General features: G+C 36.9%; 1 long non-coding RNA gene across 2 annotated transcripts in view; it reads left to right on the forward strand.

Annotated features, from left to right (window-relative positions):
- Nucleotides 1-257: 257 nt before the first annotated feature.
- Nucleotides 258-19,267, forward strand: part of LOC103232304 (uncharacterized) — a 218,602-nt gene continuing 199,592 nt past the window's right edge. For both annotated transcript variants that reach the window (XR_012091935.1, XR_012091936.1), the window contains exon 1: nt 258-356. This is a non-coding gene — a long non-coding RNA (uncharacterized lncRNA). The remainder of the gene's footprint in view (nt 357-19,267) is intronic.

Raw genomic sequence — 19,267 nt, forward strand, 5'->3', positions numbered from 1 at the left:
GGTAATAATGTCGTGGGACTTTTTCCTTCGTTGAGCTAAAGACTGAGTCCTTATCATAAGGCCACAAAAAATGAGGCTCACAGACAATCTGAAGAGTGAGGAGGGCAGGGTTTATTGGGTGAAAGAAAAAGAAGGAAATAGGGACTCTCCGCAAGGCCAGAGTCCCGGCTAGAGTGCTCCCTGCCTGGCAGATTGAACTCCAGGTTCCACCCAGGAAGAGGAGGGGCCAGGCTCCTCCCTGCTGCAAACAGCATGAGTCTCTGTGACTCCATCCCAGTGCACTGCTCTCAGTGTGCAGGCCGGCTGGAGTTTTTCTGGGGACCCTTTCCTACCTGGCTCTCTCAGTAAGAACTGAGGTAAGTACAACTTTAGAAATTGGCCTTTGCTCGTTGTTTGCTGTTTGTGTAGGTGCCAGAGACTTCAAATTTCCTCACTATCCTTATTGTTATTTCCACTGTTGTCTTTTGCTCCGAGAAAGCCTGTGCTGTTCAACTCTTTAAAATTTAATCCACTGTTATAGTACCGTAGGTGGTAAGTTATGAGGAAGTATATTGTTCTATAATCATCTGGGTAAACTTTAGTCTTTAAGTGGGCCTGTGTCTCAGGCCTGAAGCTTCACAAGTGTTTCTCCTGTGGTGTAGCCTTTTTTCCTGCGTGGCCCCTACTCCCTTCTTTGGCTGCAGTATTATGAATTTATTTCCTAGAAGCACTGTTTAGTATTATGTTACCCTTTATGGTGTGAGATAGTAAGTCTGGAGAGGATTGGAGTGGAATCAAAGCCCTTGTCCCACTTGGTATAAGGTTCTGGCAATGTATTTCTCTCTGGAGAGTATGTCTTTGTCATGGAGAAGGCTTTGGGTTTATTCCAAGATGATTGTTTTTCTCTCCTCTTGCCAAAGCCATTAGGGGTATATCTCAGATCTTCTCCTTGTTAACCTGTTCTAGTTCTCATAGGTAAGGTCTGTGAAAATGCAGGGGGCCCTAAAATGTGGCCCCTCAAAAGATTCTAATTTTTCTTCTAATCGATACTTAGTTTTCAACAATTTAATAAAATTACCTTATAAATTCCCCTAAGAGTTTATGGCTGCAGCAGCTTTCCTCCCAATTACCCAGACACAGTTTGTCTCTTTGTGGCAATCTAACTCTGTAGATTTCAAGTTGGCAGTTTGTCCTGGGACCTTAGTTCTGTGATAGGTCCAAAAAAAGTTATTGAATTCCAGCTGATTAAACTGTCTCCCATAAAGACTGAAGTGAGGACGCTAAATTTTACATGTTGGAGCTGAAATCAAAAGTCTCTGAAGACTTCAAGTTTATTTTTTATTCCTAAAATATTTCATGTGACATAGAGTTACTTTAAGTACATTTGAAATACTCCTGTATAAGCTACAAATTTTGTTTTTAGTGGTCTATTATAAACAGGTCATTAAAGTAAATGACTACCCAAATAGTGGCTAGTATGGTGTCATATTATTATTATTATTATTATTTTTGAGATGGAGTCTTGCTCTGTCACCCAGGCTGACGTGCAGTGGCACGATCTCAGCTCACTACAATCTCTGTCTCCTGGGTTCAAGTGATTCTCCTGCCTCAGCTTCCCGAGTAGCTGGGATAACAGGTATATACCACCACACCTGGCTAATTTTTGTATTTTCAGTAGAGATGGAGTTTCGCCATGTTGACCAGGCTGGTCTTAAACTCCTGACCTCAAGTTATCTACCCGCCGAGGCCTCCGAAAGTAGTGGGATTACAGGCATGAGCCACCGTGCCCGACCGCCATCCTTTTTTATAACAATCTTTTTCCTTTTCTTAGATTTCATTACTTCATACACTCATACACACACACACTCACACACACACGTGTATAATATAGATACACACCTATAGCATATAATGTATTTAATAAATGAGAAAAATAACGAATGAATAAGAGCAGCACAGACTAAAAAAACAAAACCAATACATGTTAACTGAGCCCTACTATGCATAATTGTTTGTTTAGTACACAAAGAAGTATGAGACACATTATTTTCCATTAAAGAATTTCAATATAATTGTGACAAAACTTATGAGAAGTTGAACACAGGAGTTAACAACACATTTACATATATCACTAAGACCTTCAATTTTCCCTTCATTTCCTGACCATTTTGGTCCTAGTCAGCATGCATAACAGAGAAAGGTAGGACACTGCACCAGGCATAAGTGCTTCAGGGACAGAGATGGGATCTGAGAGCCCAGCAACATGAGGAAGGGATTCCTGCACACAGGGAGCCTTGCTTGAAGTGTCAGAGCCTGACAGTAATGAGGATAGTGACCATGCTCAGAAAGGGACAGTAGGGCATGAAGATTAGCCTAAATAGGTTGACAAAGATTCGGCACAGATGTGTGAGCTACCATGAGGAGTCAGAGCCCACGTATAGTGAGAAGTGCATCCATGTGGGTTGCAGAGAATAAAAGTGGACAGAGAATGGGAGACTTTTCATATGTCCTATTGTCACAACTATATTTTAGTTTATTGAATGAAAAGATAATGCCTCCTACTGCTTTGTATAGCACATAGCAAGTAAATATATTAAGAATAATGGGAGACTGAGTGTTCATTGTCAGATAAGAAAATTACAATTATAGAAAAAAAACTACAATGCAACAAGTACCATTAGTGTGGAATTAGAGATATTAATATAAACTCATTGTCTTTAACATATAAAGGTTGATAAACATTGATTGATATATATTTGGATGCGCATATGTGTAGATGGATGATGCTCCCATAACAGTGTGTGTACTGACTACCTGAATCTATGCTTTTAAATACTATTCTCCACCAATGGGACCAGGGTTCTGTGGGGGAAATTGCTCTTTTTGTGGATAAGGAGGAAATATACAAGATGCATCTAAAATATCTTGTGCCAGGAAGCAAGGGAGAACTCAAAGAATATTGGGAAATATTAAAATGACATATAAAATGGATCTTCATTGTCCAAACTGGGGAAATTTGAGCATCAAAATAAATAATGGCAATGATAAATTATAACCCATTGCATGAAATTGAGAACCAAGAGTCCTTAGAGATATAGTTAAATAAATTAATAAATAGGAAATTTGATGAGAAATAGGATATTTATGTAGTTGCAAAGTATTCCCTCATAAAACATTTATTATTATTATCATTATTATTATTTTTTTTTTGAGATGGAGTCTCGCTCTGTCACCCAGGCTGGAGTGCAGTGGCCGGATCTCAGCTCACTGCAAGCTCCGCCTCCCGGGTTTATGCCATTCTCCTGCCTCAGCCTCCCGAGTAGCTGGAACTACAGGCGCCCGCCACCTCGCCCGGCTAGATTTTTGTATTTTTTAGTAGAGACGGGGAAAACATTTATTATTAATTGCAAAGCTGAAAAGATTAATTTTACATTGGTGAATACTGGCAGACAGCCCCTTAATCAACCGATCAACTACCATCAATAATGGGAAAAATCTAAATCACACACCAGCTGATAGAATGCAATGGGAAGAATATAGCCTCACTCTGTGATATCATATCAAAGACTCATGACCTGAAACTAAATATCTAATCAGAAGAAATAACGAAACAATTTCACATTGAAGGAATTCTCCAAGATAACTTGTTTTTAATCTTCAAAAGTGTTGAAGTCATGAAATTCAAAGAAAGGCTAGAGAACTATTTTAGACTGAAGACCAAAAGACCTGAAAACTAAAGGCAATATATGATTATGAACTATATTCTTTTGATATAAAGGACACTATGTGAATACATTGAGAAATTTTAATTGAAAAAGAGCATAATAAACTATTAGTGGTAATTTCCTAACTTTGATATTTATGTTATGGTAATACAGAGAATCCTCCCTTCTCTTGTAGGAAAAAACATTAAAGCATCTGGGATACTGGAGAATCATTTTGTCAACTTAGGTTCACATTTTTCAGTAAGAAAATTATTTACATGGTAACTCTAACTTTTGAGATTGTTTAAAAAGAATAAAAATATGCTAGTATCATCAAAAGTGCATGATTTGAGACTTCCGATTTAAGCTCAAAGACATACAGATCTGGGAAGAATATCGGTACCTAGGAAAACTTAGATGAACCGCAAATTAATTCCTTTATTAAATCCATAGGAGAACTGCAGCCACAGGGCAATTAGCTAATAAGAAATCTTGTAAACTAACATGAGTTTTCAGGGAGAAACAAAACTTGAGAGTATTTCCTTACTGGGACTGATACTACCAGGTATCATATACAACAGTAATACAATCAAGCTAAAAAATCAATGAATTGCTAAAGGGTGAATGTGGACTAATTGGTAAAGGCTAAAGGCTTGAGAGTGTGAAGCCCCTGAAGTTTCCAAATATAGGACGTTTCACACCCTCTTTTAGGCTTTTCTTCCAAAAATTCCACCAGATGCTCACAGAAAAGATTGTCACGAATACTAAAATGTTTCCCCTCTTGGCTATGGGTTAGAAGAGGGACAGAACAGTCACTGGCAAAATTCTGTACAACTTGCATCCCCTATGTTCCTTAATCTGTATTGGGGAGGATAGTTACCTTAAACTATATTGGAGAAACAACAAAACTGTCACCTTGACTCAATGGCGAAGGAACAGAAGAGAAGAATTAGCTACACCCCTGGTGGAGGGGCAAGACTATTACTGCGCCCAAGACTAGAAATAGAGAGTAGGCAGCAGCAATTATAAAGGCCATGTCCCCAAGATCCAGTGACAGAGTGCATGCCTAAAACCAAGGCTTAATCAGAACATCAGATAATGCCTCAATATGTCACCACCCAGTATCAAGTTAACAAGTGTTGAGTGAAAATAAGAGTAAAATACAGCTTGAAGAGCTACAAGAGACAGGTTTTCTCTGGGGTACAACAACAACAACAAAAGACACAGAACCAAAACCCAAATAGAAGCAGACATTGCAAAAATAACTTCTGTTAAACTACTCCACTTTTTAAACACGACATATCACTGAGGAATTTACAGCCTAAGATGCAGTTGCCATAAGCTTAACAACACCAGCTCACTCCTGACTATACTAACACAAACTTTAGCAACAAAGGTCTAGCTGAAGAAAATGTGTGTTCATCATTAAGTATAAAAAATATTTAGCTCATTATTTACTGCCCTTTCTAACATGCCTGGCTTTCACAAAAATTATAAGAATTATTAAAAAGGAAGAAAAACACACTTTCAAGTGGTATGACAATTATTAAAACAAGACTCAGATGTGACAAAGATGTTGACATTATTTCACAGAACATATTTAAAATAATAATGAAATGTTTGTCTCTAATGATAAAAGTAGATGACATGAAATATCAGAGTACTTTCAACAAGCTCATTGATAACTTGAATATAAATGAGGAAAGCATTCATGAACTTGAAGATAGATCAAGTAAAATTACCCAAATCAAAACACAGAGAGAAAAACGTGCGTGTGTATGTGTGTGTGCGCACGTGTGTTTGTGTTTGTTGGGGGATCACGACAGTACATTAGAGAAATGTTGTGTTAACAAGAATATCATGAGATTTGCAGAGGAATAAAGGAGAACTTTACTTTCTAAATTAAAAAAGAAACAGGAGAAAAACAACAAAGGAGTTCTACATAGGAGAAAAAACAATCTGAAGATTGAGGAGGCACAACCTTCATTGCAAATGAAAGTGTGTTCTCTGAAGAAGAAAGAGAGGTCTGGCTTAAATAAGGAAAGTTCTTGCCTTGTTCTCAATCAGGTTCATTTATGCAAATAAAGGATTCAAACTTGTTCAGTTATGAATGATCAAAATAGTCGAGCCCCGATTGGGTGGTTTTCAATCCCCAAACCAAAAGCCTCTGTCAGATGTTTCTTTCAAACAGCAAAGAGGAAGAAGACAATTCTGGCTGTAATTTATCTTAGCAGTAAAAACAGAAACTGGTTTGGCTTGATTATAGAAAGGGAGGTGTTGTGATGGCTGTCTGGTTCTGTTTTAACGTTGAATACCTCAGTTAGCCATGGGGAGTCTGTTTGTCTGTTGGCCAGGTGCATACAGAAACCCAGATGTAAAGAAGAGAGATAACAGAATTATATATATATATATATATATATATATATATATATATATATATATATATTTGAAGTAATGTGTCCGGAATTGGTTCCTTGCGGTGGGTTCTTTGTCTTGCTGACTTCAGGAATGAAGTCACGGACCCTCGTGGTGAGTGTTACAGTTCTTGAAGATGGTATGTCAGGAATTTGTTCCTTCAAGTGTTCAGATGTGTCCAGAGTTTCTTCCTTTCGGTGGGTTCGTGGTCTTGCTTGACTTCAGGAGTGAAGCCGCGGACCTTTGCAGTGAGTGTTACAGCTCTTAAAGGTGGCGCGTCCAGAGTTGTTTGTTCCTCCCCGTGGGTTCGTGGTCTCACTGGCTTCAGGGGTGAAGCTGCAGACGTTTGCAGCGAGTGTTACAGCCCTTAAAGGGAGTGCAGACCCAAAGAGTGAGCATCAGCAAGACTTATTATGAAGAGTGCAACAGCAAAGCTTCCACAGCATGGAAGGGGACCGAAGGAGGTTGCTGCTGCTGGCTGGGGTGGCCAACTATTATTCCTTTATTTGGCCCCGCCCACATCCTGCTGATTGGCCCGTTTTACAGAGCACTGATTGGTCCATTTTACAGAGTGCTGATCAGTGCATTTACAATCCTTTAGACACAAAAGTTCTCCCAGTCCCCATCTGATACAGAAGCTCAGCTGACTTCACCTCTCAGTAACAATAACCAAGATTTCCCCAAAATTAATGAGAGACTCCAAAATCAAGAAGTAACTATAAAAATGATCAACCAGTAGCCCTTGGGGTTTTCTGCCTATGGAGTAGACATTCTTTTATTTCTTTACTTTTTTTTTTTTTTTTTTTTTTTTTTTAATTCTTTTGAGACGGAGTCTCGCTCTGTCGCCCAGGCTGGAGTGCTGTGGCTGGATCTCAGCTCACTGCAAGCTCCGCCTCCCGGGTTCCCGCCATTCTCCTGCCTCAGCCTCCCGAGTAGCTGGGACTACAGGCGCCCGCCACCTCGCCTGGCTAGTTTTTTTGTATTTTTTAGTAGAGACGAGGTTTCACCGGTTTAGCCAGCATGGTCCCGATCTCCAAACCTCGTGATCCGCCCGTCTCGGCCTCCCAAAGTGCTGGGATTACAGGCTTGAGCCACCGGCGCCCGGCCTTAATAAACTTGCTTTGACTTTACTGTATGGACTGGTCTCAAATTCTTTCTTGTGCAGGATCCAAGAACCCCCTCTTGGGGTCTGGATTGGTACCCCTTTTGTGTAACAACTTTCTGGCAAATGCTGAATGGACAATAGTGAGGAGACCCCCCCACCCCAAAGGAAACAGACTGCAGCACTTATTAACCAACTTTAAGTAAGTGGTGGAGTACCCGGTTAGATGATGGGATTGGGTTAGAGGCCCAACTTAGGGTAGTTAGAGTCTCTCCTAAGACAGAGAAGCTTAAAGGCCTCTCTTAATAAAAGGCAAGGATGCTCGTCCAAACATGGATTCAAGGCTCAAGGTTAGAGTCCTTCCTAAGATTTAGGGGATTGGAGGACCCTCTCAATAAAGTTCCTCTAAGCTAAGAATGGGTTTGGCACTATGGGATACTAGCTGCTCTTCTCTCTGGATTAATCTGCCTTGCACTCTTTGCTGACAGCTATGGGTCACAGGATTAGGCAGGTACAGGATCACCGGACACAGGGAGATTTTTTCACTCCCCAAAAGAGAACACTTCAGAGCTGATGGAGCTGCCAGAAAAGATCCTTTCATGGCCCACAAGCAGCTGCCTGAACTTTTGACTCAGCATCACTGCAATAGGTGGGTATTTCTCTGACCTCTCTGAGGGCCTCACCTTCCCTACCCTGCCACAGACAATGCCTTTGTCTCTCTCTCTCCTTTCCCTGTATTATCTTTTCTATTACTCAGGGCGACCTTCTTACCCAGTGACCCCATGTTGAAATTCCCAATCGGAGGCTGAATTAACGATGATGAGGCCCAACCTAGGGAAACTTGGAACTTTACCAGTTTGATATTGGGTAATAGGCAGAGTGGCTAATGTCTATGTTTTGTCACATGTGTTTTGCTCTGGCCAGAATGGAAAATGTAATTTTTCCTTTGTGTTATGGCTTATCCCCCAAAGCTACAGTGCAAAAAGTCAGGTCACTAAGGTCACTCAGGGAAAGGGAACCCAGAGCCGGGCATGCTAACAAAAGGGTAAGAATTTCTTGGCAGTCAGACTTCTGGTCTCTCTCTGTGCAAACTGGTTAAATAAATGGTAAAAATCACTGTTTTTCTCCTCTGTAGAATTTTGATTAGTGGGAAAGAACATTTGTGAGGCTAGTCTTAAGCTGTAGCGAATCTGGTGTGCTTTGTGTGGCTTTCTGTATTGTTCTGTCATAAAGAGTGGTACCTTAGGATAGAATGTGCGCCTAGGACACGTGTAAGCTTGTTGATTAAGAGGGCCCAGCAAACTGGTCAGTCATGTCCTTGGGAGCTTGACCTCATAACCACGTGACAGTACTTTTTCTTGGTCTCCACCACCACAGTGGTGGCCCAAGTTCAGGGTTCAAGTCCTGTCTTAGGGAATGAGACCTTTCTGGTTATGATACCTGTGTGATCTTTACCATTTGTTGATTCTCTACCCCTTGACAATCTGTCTTGAATTTTTGTTTCTCTGAGCACAGAAATAAATACTATTTGGCCTGGCTAAAGTCAGATAATAAGAAATTTCAAAGGACTTTTATAAAGAGTGCTATAGCTAAAAGTCAGCTTAATTAAAACCAGATATTCAAACTCTCACAGACTTCAACTCCTTCGGAAAACAGAGGAGGCATCACAGACCCAATTTGGGGAGAAAAACAAAACAAACAAGCGAAAAAAATACTTCAGTTTTCCTCATGAAACCCCAGGAATTGGAAGTGGATAGATTCCTCTCAAAATCTAAGGCTTTGTTCTGTTTTGCATTGCATTATCTGACCTTTTTTGACCTTTGGTAGTATCAGAAATTACTTCAAATTACAAGAGAACTTTGATGTGTAATAACTAGGTAGGAAATATAGTTTTGGGGATTGCTAATGGCAGTTATGGGGTGATACTCATCTCTGTGCACATTTGGATCAGAGAAGCATGCTCTTGACTACCTGAAAAGTATGGAAATGTCTCCACCCCACACTGTGAGATAAGACTCCCATGGGAGATGGTCTGATTCTCTCTTTTTGGGATCCAGAATCTGGTACAACTACGGGACCCTTAATTTCTAGAGATCTGTTTTGCCTTCTAGTTGTGCCTGCCTATTAGGCTGCAGAAACTGCATGCTTTCCTGGCCCTGTTCCTCCAAAGGTTCCACCCTGAAGCCAATAATCCAATTAGGAAGCTGGTAAATGAAAACTCTTACAAGTACTGGATCTTATTCTGTATCAATATTTATATGTGCTGTGTGTGGTATAAAAAAAAACTTTAATTCATTTAAAAATAGTAAGTGTTTAAATCACACATTTTATCAGAAAATTAAAAAGTGCAATGCCTTTTAGTTCATGAGACTTAAATAATCTTTGAGAAATAGAAACAGCTTTAAAGGTTATTGGTAAAATAAAGATATTTGGTCTAAATTAGGTAGGCCAGATATTAAGTTTACTAATGCTTTAAGGTCATAAACCGCTTCTTTGACTTTTGAAAATTGTTCACTTTACCTACTTTGAAGCATTAGATTTTTGATAAGGCATGGAGACATGTGGAGAGCCATGCACCCTAGCTATGCTGGAAAGATTAAGGCCTTATCTGAATTTCTGTCTGACGTCCTAAGCTCCACACCTGATACATTATTACAATCGCCTACTAACCAGGTTTTTCACCAAAAGCAAAAGTTCCTAAGAGTTAGCAGTGTAACATGTATCTGAGGCTACTAAAGAAACAGTTCTACATGCAAGGCATGTAAGGAATGTAGAATATACTTTTGGTAAAAGATTACAAGAAGGCATGGGAATGCAGATTTCTTGCTTAAGTTTAGAGGGTTAAAATATTGTTTTAAGTTAGAATTTTATAAAATAAATTCTATGTGTGAACATATTGACTAAATTAAAAGGGGTATACAGTTTTCCTGGAAATTGAACATGTATTGAACAATTGAATGAAAATAAAAACACAACAGGTTTTTCTTAACACTGATCTCTGCTTTTTAACAAAAACCTGTAAAGAGTTACAAAAGGCTTATGAGAATCTTCCCTTGTGGTCAAACATTAAAATTGGTTAGAAATGTCTATAAAGTTTTATTAAGGATAGGGTTTAACATTAATAGTGCATTAATGTAAAAATGACATTTGACTTATTTGGTATAAAAATTATACAGAAAGATTGTCAAATATGAAATGGTGTTTGGCTTTCTCTGGGCTGTATTTGTATAAATGTGTCATTGGTATGTGTTCCAAAATTATGAGAAATTCCCATAATTCTGATGTGGCTTAGTGTATGTTACTAATAATTATAATTGTTATGTGAAATTGTTGTATACCACAGAAGTAACCAAAATTACTAGTCACTTGTAGCTTCAATAGAGGCTGCCATAAGGCATTTTATCATCCACAGACAATTGTTGTCTTGTATGGAACAGAGTTCAATCAAAGTCAATTTAAAAAGCCTATGTGAAAAATAATTATTCTTGCTCCACTTTATTCAAATAATCAGACCAAGTATAACAAAACAAGTCAGTCTTACTATGATTTCTTTTTAGTGAAACTAGGAGACTGGAGAAATAAACTATATTTCAATAACTATGGCACACTCATTATTAGATTCTGGTCTCATCAGATGTGGAATATATTTGCTACTGTACTCTGTGTGTAGGAATGAAGGATAAGCTTACTCAATATTTTCTTAAATTGAACAATTAATAAAATATAACCTTTTGTAGGAACTCAGAGTTATGAGCGGCCTTCACCATATTGACACTTTATGACTGGGCTCCTCTCTACTTGTCATACAAGAGACCGTAATAGCTAGGCAGGAATACCATCACCCCTATTCAGCCTGCAGAAGTTACAGAAAATGGATCTTTGCCCCTCTACAATTCTCAGGATTAAGGGATCTCTTATAAAAGAGATAGGGGAAATGTCAGAGGTGTTTGAACCAGAGAAATTCCATCTTAAATAAGAGCTGGGTAAAATAAGGCTGAGGCATACTGGGTTGTATTCCCAGATGATTAGGCCTTCTAAGTCACAGAATGAGTTAGAAGATTGGCACAAGGTCATAAAAACCTTGCTGGTAAAACAGGTTGCAGGAAAGAAGCTGGCTAAACCCCAGAAAAACTAAGATGGCAATGAGAATGACCTCTGGTTGTCCTCACAGCTACACTCTCATCAGTGCCATGACAATTTATAAATGCCATGGCAATGTGAGGAAGTTACCCTATATGGTCTAAAAATGGGGGGAACCTCAGCTCTGGGAATTGCCCACCGCTTTCCTGAAAAACTCATGAATAATAAAAATGGGCAATAACCAAAGAAATGGTTTTTATGGTTATTTTTGTTTCTTTTTATGGTTATTTCTTGGTTAGCCATTCTTTTATTCCTTTACTTTCTTAATAGACTTGTTTTCAATTTGCTTTATGGACTCGCCTCAAATTCTGTCTTCTGTGAAATCGAAGAGACCTCTCTTGAGGTCTGGATTGGGACCCCTTTCCAGTTACACTACCAGTTCTAGCCTACTAGAAATGGTAAAAAATCAGGAAGAACAGATATGATAAAGGTCAGAGACTTGATTCTATAAAAATTAATGAAGAACACAGTAAATAGATTAAATAAAAGTAAAATTAAATGGGTTATTTTAATTTTAATTGCTCTAAAAGATAACTAACACCAAAATAGAAGTATTTTTGTGTTATTGGCATATGCAAAACTAAAATATATTACAAAAATAGCACCAAGAAAGTGAGGGACGAATTGAACAAATACTGTAATAAGTTTCTTCACATAAAAAAAAAAAAAAAAAAATGGGATGCGCGCGGTGGCTCAAGCCTGTAATCCCAGGACTTTGGGAGGCCGAGACAGGTGGATCACGAGGTCAGGAGATCGAGACCATCCTGGCTAACCCGGTGAAACCCCGTCTCTACTAAAAAATACAAAAAACTAGCCAGGCGAGGTGGCGGGCGCCTGTAGTCCCAGCTACTCGGGAGGCTGAGGCAGGAGAATGGTGTAAACCCAGAAGGCGGAGCTTGCAGTGAGCTGAGATCTGGCCACTGCACTCCAGCCTGGGCGACAGAGCAAGACTCCGTCTCAAAAAAAAAAAAAAAAAAAAATTCAAAATCAACAACTCTTTGCTATGTCAGAGAACTGAGGTCATAGGACAAACTGCTGCCCTGAACACTGGAGAGACAGACAGCTTACTGGACAAAAGTTGAGGAGCAGAAGTCCACAATTGAATTTAGTATTGGTTAGAACACTTTAACTTTAATTGACATATTGCTGGAGGTTAAGTGTAGACAGACTTGACAGGAGGCCCAGTGGGTATAATCAAATTCAACTTTATGAAATTTTGCCAAATTTCCCCCCTAAAATAGTTACACTTCTTTATATCTGTACCATATGTGTCTGAGAGTACCCAGGACTCTACACTGCTGCTAACACTTTGTAGTGTCAAACTTTGTTTTGCTATGTTCATAATAAACAAGACACGGAAACAGTGTGATTTTGAGTTCTCCTGATTATAAATGAGATTGAGGATTCATCCATGTTTCTCAGTCATGTAAGTGACTTGTGTGAATTGACTGCCTATATCCTTTGCTTATTTTTCATTTTCTGAAATACATTGATTTGTAGAAGTTGTTTATATGTTCCAGAAATTAATCACTTCATGTTTATAAGCACTGAAACTACATTGCCTAACTGTCATTGGTTTATTGTTAAATTGTGGAAATAGTATCATTATACAAACTTTTTTACAACTCAAATTTATCAGTACAATTTTCAATCTTTTCCTTTATGCTCGTACATTCTTAATATCAGGAAATTTTGACTTAAACTAATTCAACAAAAGACTTACCAAAATGTTCTTAAAATACTTTAAGCTTTGCCTTTCACATTTAGGTCTGTGATCTTTTTGTTAATCACTGATTTGTTATTTGTTTTATTTTCTGTTTGTTTGTATGCTACAATTAAAGGCTCAGTTATTTTCCCACTTAGAGAATCTGTAGTTCCAATACCAGCTTAAAAAAATTTTTTTTGTCTATTTAAGAAAAATGTTATATGTTGACAAATTACAGTTGTATATATTTATAAAGTACAAAGTGGTATTATTTGTAATACAATGTGAAATAATTAAATTAAACTAATTAGCATATATAGAACCACAGATATTTAATATTCTTTTGTGATGAGAATGTTAAACATTTAGTCTTTTAGTGATACTGAAATCACTCTTTTAGTGATACTTAGTGCACTGGGGTTATTACTCTTTTAGTGATACTTAGTGCACTGGAATGAACGTGGCTCACTGCAGTCCAGACCTTCCAGGCTCAAGTGATCCTCCCATCTCAGCCTCCAGAGTAGCTGGGACCACAGATGTACACCACATTTCCTGGTTGTTAAAAATATATATAAGTATGTATTTTGTAGAGACAGGGTCTCCCTACATTGCCCAAGCTAGTCTCGAACTACTGGGATTAAGTGATTATCCTGCCTCTGCCCCCCAAAGTGTTGAGATTACAGACATGAGTCATGATACCAAGCCTTGCTAATTTATTAATCATATTATTGTTTTATGTCATCAAAACATGGAATTGTTGTAAATATAATAGAAAAAAAGTAATGTCTTAAGATAGTTTTCTTCTTTTGAAAAATATTATTTTTTCAGTTCATTAAAGAATATTAGTGTTTATTTCCGTGTATTATGTATGCATTTATAATTCTTTCTTTGCACAATGTATATGTCTTGACTTTTTAAATGTTATTTTCTTAATTTGTATAAGCTCTTTCTGTATCAGGAATATTACATATTGATTATGATACAAATATTATAACTTTTCCAACTGGTTATTTCACCTTTTTTTTTTATTTTTAGACAATAGAATTTATTAAAAACAAGCAAAAGGTAGTGAATAATAAATATGAAAATGGAAATAAATACAATAAAGACTAGAAAATAATAGACAGAAAACAATACAACCAAATTTTGCTTATATGAAAACATTAACAAATTGGCAACTAGACTTACCAAATTGGCTAGACTTACCAAAAATAAAAATAGAGATGACTCAAATTTGTTACATTTAGAATAAAAGAGGGGTATTTTTACAGATGTTATGGAAATAAAGATGATTATAAGAAATAACATGAACAACTGTATGAAAGCAATTTAGATACCTTAGATGACATAGATTACCACAAATGCAAAACTTCTAAAACCCACTTAAGAAGAAACAGAAAATATATTAAATATATTCTAATCTGTAACAATAAAGCTTTTATAGTGGTAATTTTAAAACTTCCCATAAATAAGAGTCAAGGACTAAGTGCCCTTATTGTTTAATTTTACCAAAAGATTAAGTAATCAACACCAATCTTAAAACACATTTACAAGAAAATAAAAGAGAAAAAAATAACCCATTATATATGGCCTGATTAAAAAAAAACAGACAATGTCATCTCAAGAAAAGAAAAACTACTACATACCAATATTTCTTACCAATATATGTGCAGTTATCTTCAAGTAAATATAAGCAAATCAAATCCAACAACATATAAAAAAGATTAGAGACCACTGGCATAGGCACAAGCAGGAATGCTACAGCCCCACTCCTGCCAGTGTGCCATGCCAGCCTATGCATGTGCACCCCACCACACTACTGCAGCTGCTGGCACACACAAGCAAACATGGATCCCACTGCCACTATGCCAACAAGATGCTTTAGCCAGGACTGCCAATCAAAGTGTTGTAGCTAGTGGACTGGGAACATATTGGAACCTCCAGCACAGCAGGTTTTTAAACTCGAGGGCCACAGAACAAATCAAGGGGCCATATATCAGCCCCCCTCAGAGTTAGCACGCAGAGTCTACGAGTTGAGACTTATCCCCTTAAAATCTTCCAGAAATGAAGCTCGTTGATTGAACCTACTTTATTCCACAATCAAACCCCCAAAGGCATCAAAGAAGATAAAAGCAAAAACCACATCCAAAGGAAGACAACTTCAAAGACTGAAGGAACATCAGCCTACAATGATAAGAAATAACCAGCACAAGAACTCCAGTAACCCCAAAAGACACAGTGTACTATTTTCTCCAAACAAACCCACTAGTTCCTCAGCAATGTTTCCTAACCAGGTTGAAATGGCTGAAATGACAGAAATAGAATTCAGAAAATATATAGGAATGAAGATCATTGAGCTTTGGAAAAATTTGAAACCCAATCCAAGGAATCTAAGGATACGATAAAAAAATGAGCTCAAAGACAAAATGACCTCTTTAAGAAGAAAACTAAACGGATCCAATAGAGCTGAAAAACTCATTTCAAATATTTCATAATACAATCTCAAGTATTAACAGTAGAATCAACCAAGGTGAGGGACAAATCTCAGAGCATTAAGACCAGGTCTTTGAAAACACTCGGGTAAAAATAAAGAGAAAAGAATAAAGAAGATTGAAAAAAAATTCTGAGAAATACAGGATTATGTAAAGAGTGCAAATTAATGACTCATTTACATCCCTGGAACAAGAAGCAAAAACAAGTATCTTGGAAAAGATATTTGAAAATATAATCAATAAAAATTTCCCCAATTTTGCTACAGAAACCAGTATTAAAATTCAAGAAGTGCAGGGACCCCGGAAGATACTATACAAGAAAACGATCCCTAACACACATTGTTATCAGATTCTTCAAGGTTGAAATAAAGAAAAAAATGATAAAGGCAGCAAAAGAGTAGGAGCAGGTCACCTACAAATTGTATCCCATCAGACTAATAGTGGATCTTTCAGCAGAAACACTACAATCCAGAAGACATTGGTGGCCTATATACATTATTCATAAAGGAAATAAATTTCAACCACAAACTTTATTCCTGCCAAAATAAGCTTAATGCATGAAGGAGAAATAAGATCATTTTCAGAAAAACAAATGCTAATGAAATTCATTACGAACAGTTCTGCTTTACAAGAAGTCCTTAAGGGAGTGCTAAATATGGAAAGACCATTACCAGCTACCAGAAAAAGACACTTAAGTGCATGAATCATTGACATATAAAGCAAGTACACAATCAACTCTGCATATTAGCCAGCTAGGAACAAGATGACAGAATCAAATCTGTACATATCAAGATTAACCTTGAATGTAAATGAGCTAAATGCCCCAAATAAAAGGCACAGAGTGGCAAGTTGCATAAAAAAGGAAGACCCAATGGTATCCTGTCTTCAAAAGATCTCTCTCACATGCAGTTACACCCATAGGTTCAAAGAGAATGGATGCAGAAAAAGCTGGTAAGTAAACAGAAAACGGAAAAAAAGCTAGGATTGCTATTCTAATTTCAGACAAAACAGATTTTAAACCAACAAAGATCAAAAATGACAAAGAAAGGAATTACATATTTGTAAAGTATTTAATTCAACAAGAAGATATTACTATCTTAAGAATATATGCACCCAAAACAGGAGCACACAGATTTACATATTTAGTACTTAGAAACCTATAAGGAGACTTAGATTACCACACAATAATAGTGGAAGCTTCCGTACTCCAGAGACAGTATTAGACAGATCATCGGGGCAGAAAAATAACAAAGATGTTTGTGACCTGAACTCAACACTCGACCAAATAGACCTATTACACATCTACAGAACTCTCCACCCCAAAACAACAGAATATACACTGTTCTCATCTGCACATAGCACATACTCTAAAATGGAGCACAAAATCCATCATAAAAAAATTCTCAACAAATTTTAAAACAAAATTATACCAACCACACTCAGACCACAGCACAATAAATATATAAATCAATACTAAGAAAATTCCTCAAAATCATACAATTACATAGAAATTAACGTGCTCCTGAATTAGTTTTTGGTAACTTTTTGATAAATATTGAAATTAAGGCAGGAATCAAGAAATTCTTTGAAACTAATGAGAACAAAGGTACAACATGTCAGAATCTCTGGTACGTAGATAAAGTAATGTTAAGAGGGAATTTTACATTGCTAAATGCACATATCAATAAGTTAGAAAGATCTCCAATTAACAACTTAACACCATAACTGGAAGAACTAGAAAAAACGGAGCAAACAAACTCCAAAGGTAGCAGAAGACAAGACATAACCAAAGTAAGGACCGAATTGAAGGAAATTGAGACACAGGAAACCATACAAAGGATCAACAAATCTAGGTGTTAATTATTTCAAAACAATAGATTGATAGACCACTGAATACACTAATATAAAAAGATATGATCTAAATAAATAAAATCAGAAATGACAAACAAGATGTTACCACAACCTCCAGAAATACAAAATTCCTCAGACATTGCTTTGAACACCTCTACGCACCAAGCTAAAACACTTGGAAAAAATTAAATTCTTAGAAACATAGAACATGTCTATATTGAACTACAAAAGTATTGAATCTCTGAACAGACCAATCATAAGTTCCAAAATTGAATCAATAATAGAAAGCCTACCAACCAAAAGAAGCTGAGGACCAGATTGATTCACAGCTTGATTTCTACAAGTGTAAAGAAAGGCTGATACCATTCCTACTGACACTAATCTAAAATATTGAGGAGGAGGGACTGCTACCTAACACATTCTAGGAGGCCAGCATCACTCTGATAACAAAACCTGATAAAGACACAAAAATAAAGCTTTAGACTAATATATTTGATAAACAGAGATGGAAAAATCCTCAACAAAGTGCTTGCAAACCAAATTTGGTAGTGCATCAAAGAGCTAATCCATCATTATCAAGTAAACTTTATCCCTAGGGCGAAAGATTGTTTCTGCATATGAAAATCAATAAATGTAATTCATTACATAAATGGAACTAAAAACACAACCAACACAATTATCTCAATAGATGCAGAAAAGGCTTTTGATAAAATTTAATATCGGTTCCTCTTAAAATCCTCAACTAGCAAGGTATTGAGGAAACATACAACAAAAAAGCTTTCTATGACAAACACACAATCAACATCACACTGAATGGGCAAATGCTGGGAACATTCCCCTTGAGAACTGGAACAAGACAAAGATGCCCACTCTCACCACTTCTACTCAACATAAGACTGGATGGATATTCTATGCAAGGCAAGAAAAAGTAATAAATGATATCCTTTTAGCAAGAGAGGAAGTCAAACCATCTTTTTGCACCTAATATGATTCTATACCTAGAAAATTCCATAGTCTCTTCCTAAGAGCTCCTAAGTCTGATAAACAACCTTAGAAAATTACCTGGATACAAAATCAATGTGCAGAAATTAGTAGCATTTCTGTGCACCAACAACAACTAAGGTGAGAGGCTAATCAAGAACATAATATCATTCACAATAGCCGGAAAAAAAAAAAAAAAACCATGGAATACAGCTAACTAGGGAGGTGAAAATCTACAATAAGAATTATAAAACACTGCTTGAAATCAGAGATGACACAAACAAATGGAAAACATATTATGCTCGTGGACAGGAAGACTCAATATTGTTGAAATGATCCTACTGCCCAAAGCAATTTATGGATTCAATGCTATTCCTTATCAAACTGCTAATGATATTCCTTACAGAATTAAAAAAACTTTTGTAAAATGTATATGGAACCAAAAAGAGCCAGAATAGCCAAAGAAAAATGAACAAAGTTGGAGAAATCACATTACCCAGCTTCAAACTATAATACAAGGCTACAGTAACCATAACGGAATGGTACTTGTCGAAAAATAGACACACAGACAAACTGAACAGAATAGAGAGCCTAGAAATAAAGCTGCATACCTACAACCATCTGATCTTCAACAAATTTGGAAAAAAAAAAAAAAAAAAAAAACAAAGCAACAGTTAAAACACTCCCTATTTAATAAGTGGTGATGTAATAACTGGCTAGCCATATGCAGAAGATTGAAACGGGACTCATTCTTTGTGTCATATACAAAAATCAACTCAAGGTGAATCAAAGACTTAAATGTAAAACTTAAAAGTATAAAATCCTTGGAATATAACTTAGGAAATATCTTGTTCATAGGATCTGGCAAAGATTTCGTAATAAAGACAGCAAAAGCAAT

This window comes from Chlorocebus sabaeus, chromosome X (genome assembly GCF_047675955.1).
Source record: "Chlorocebus sabaeus isolate Y175 chromosome X, mChlSab1.0.hap1, whole genome shotgun sequence".
Taxonomy (NCBI): Eukaryota; Metazoa; Chordata; class Mammalia; order Primates; family Cercopithecidae; genus Chlorocebus; species Chlorocebus sabaeus.